We start from the raw sequence: 2,542 nt of genomic DNA, 5'->3' as shown, positions 1-2,542 counted from the left end.
CATAGTGTCTGTTCTTGTTTCATTAATTTGATAGCTACTTATTTCTCTGAGGATATTAGTGATATATTTTCAATTTAATTTCTCTTTTTATTGTAAGAGAAGTCTAAATTTTCAAAAAAAAGACAAGAATGGGTTGTTTTGTTTTGCTTTTTAGTTGTGTCATGCAGCATGTGGAATCTTATTTCCCCAACCAAGAATCAAACCTATGACCCCTAAGTGGAAGCAAGGAGTCCTAACAACTAGACCACCAGGGAAGTCCCCTCAAGAATAGTTTAAAGAAAATTTTTCTTAAATCATTCGAGAGTAAATTGCCATCATGGGTAAATTGCCAATGGTGGGTGTCATACCCATTTTCCCAGTACTTGAGTATTTCCTCAAACAAGATCTACCTACCAATATCATTAGAATCAACACATTAATACTGATACATGACTGCCATCTAATCCACAAAGTGAAAGTGAAAGTGAAGTCAAGTCCAACTCTTTGCGACCCCATGGACAGTAGCCCACCAGGCTTCTCCGTCCATTGGATTCTCCAGGCAAGAGGACTGGAGTGGGTTACCATTTCCTTCTCCAGGGGATCTTCCCGACCCAGGGATCAAACCCGGGTCTCCCACATTGGAGGCAGACGCTTTAACCTCTGAGCCACCAGGGAAGCCCCATCTAACCCACAGACCCCAGTTAAATTTCTCCAGTTGTCCCAGCGCTGCCTTTTATAACAAAGGATCCAATCCAGGACCATACACTGCATTTATTGTCACGTGTCTTTAGTTTCTTTCAGTCTAAAACAATTATTCCACTATTTCTTTGGCTTTCGTGATCTCGACAATAGAATGTCCCTCAGCTGGAGTTTCCTCATGATGGAATTCAGGCTATGGTTTTTGGGAGCAAGAGCATCATGAAGTGATGATGTGTCCTTATCGCCTCTATCAAGTAATAGTGGAGGCCTGCTCCTGCACGCACGCTCAGTTGTGTCCAACCTTTGTGACCCCACGGCTTGCAGCCTGCCAGGCTCTTCTGTCCATGTGATCTTTCCAGGCTAGGATACTGGAGTGGGTTGCCATTCCCTTCTCCAGGGGATCTTCCTGACCCAGGGATCGAAGCCGTGTCTCTTGCATCTCCTGCAGGCAGGTTCTTTACCACTGGTGCCACCAGTACTGCAGGAGGAAATGGCAACCCTGTCCAGTATTCTTGCTATGAAAAATCCCGTGGACAGAGGAGCCTGGCAGGCTGCAGGCCATGGGGTCACAAAGATTGGACACAACTAACCACACACACACACACACACACACTCATCAGTTAATGCCCAGGTAATAATCGGTTTCAATGTGTCCCAGTTTTGAGATTGTTTTGATCACCTGGTTAAAGTGGTATCTGCTAGGTTTCTCCATGTGAAGTTACTCTTTTGCCCTGTGTAATTTAGTAAACATTTTGTGCAGAGCTACTTGGAGACTGCATATATATATCCTGTTCCTCTTCAAACTTCTACTCGTTAGTTTCTTCGGCTTAATGAATTTTTACTATGATGGTTGCCAAATGGTGATTTTTCAATTTATTATTCCTTTTAATTTATTAGTTGTCATTCTAAAAGTAAGGAAAATTTTTCTCTTCTACCCATTCATTTATTTATTCATTTTTATATCAGTAGCACGCCCATCGCAGCTGCCTGCACTTTAGCCCACCCGTCACAGCCGCCGATCCCTCGTCCAAGGTAAGGAGCAATGGCTGCGCTTTGCTGGGGCAGCCGTGAAGAGATACCCCACGCCCAAGGTAAGAGAAACCTAAGTAAGACGGTAGGTGTTGCAAGAGGGCATCAGAGGGCAAACACACTGAAACCATACTCACAGAAAACTAGTAAGTCTAATCACACTAGGACCACAGCCTTGTCTAACTCAATGAAACTAAGCCATGCCCGTGGGGCAACCCAACACGGGCGGGTCATGGTGGAAAGATCTGACAGAATGTGGTCCACTGGAGTAGGGAATGGCAAACCACTTCAGTATTCTTGCCTTGAGAACCCCATGAACAATATGAAAAGGCAAAATGATAGGATACTGAAACAGAAACTCCCCAGGTCAGTAGGTGCCCCAATATGCTACTGGAGATCAGTGGAGAAATAACTCCAGAAAGAATGAAGGGATGCAGCCAAAGCAAAAAGAATACCCAGCTGTGGATGTGACTGGTGATAGAAGCAAGGTCCGATGCTGTAAAGAGCAATATTGCATAGGAACCTGGAATGTCAGGTCCATGAATCAAGGCAAATTGGAAGTGGTCAAACAAGAGATGGCAAGAGTGAATGTCGACATTCTAGGAATCAGCGAACTGAAATGGACTGGAATGGATGAATTTAACTCAGATGACCATTATATCTACTACTGCAGGCAGGAATCCCTCAGAAGAAATGGAGTGGCCATCATGGTCAACAAAAGAGTCCGAAATGCAGTACTTGGATGCAATCTCAAAAACGACAGAATGATCTCTGTTCATTTCCAAGGCAAACCATTCAATATCACAGTAATCCAAGCCTATGCCCCAACCAGTAA

The 2,542-nt window shown here is 44.0% G+C and overlaps 1 pseudogene; it reads right to left on the bottom strand.

Moving 5' to 3' along the window:
• LOC104981502 overlaps positions 1 to 2,542 on the bottom strand; it is a 26,482-nt pseudogene that overhangs the window by 1,076 nt on the left and 22,864 nt on the right.

This window comes from Bison bison, unplaced genomic scaffold (genome assembly GCF_000754665.1).
Source record: "Bison bison bison isolate TAMUID 2011002044 unplaced genomic scaffold, Bison_UMD1.0 scf7180017864518, whole genome shotgun sequence".
NCBI classification, from domain to species: Eukaryota; Metazoa; Chordata; class Mammalia; order Artiodactyla; family Bovidae; genus Bison; species Bison bison.
This window is presented reverse-complemented; position numbering and strand designations above follow the sequence as displayed.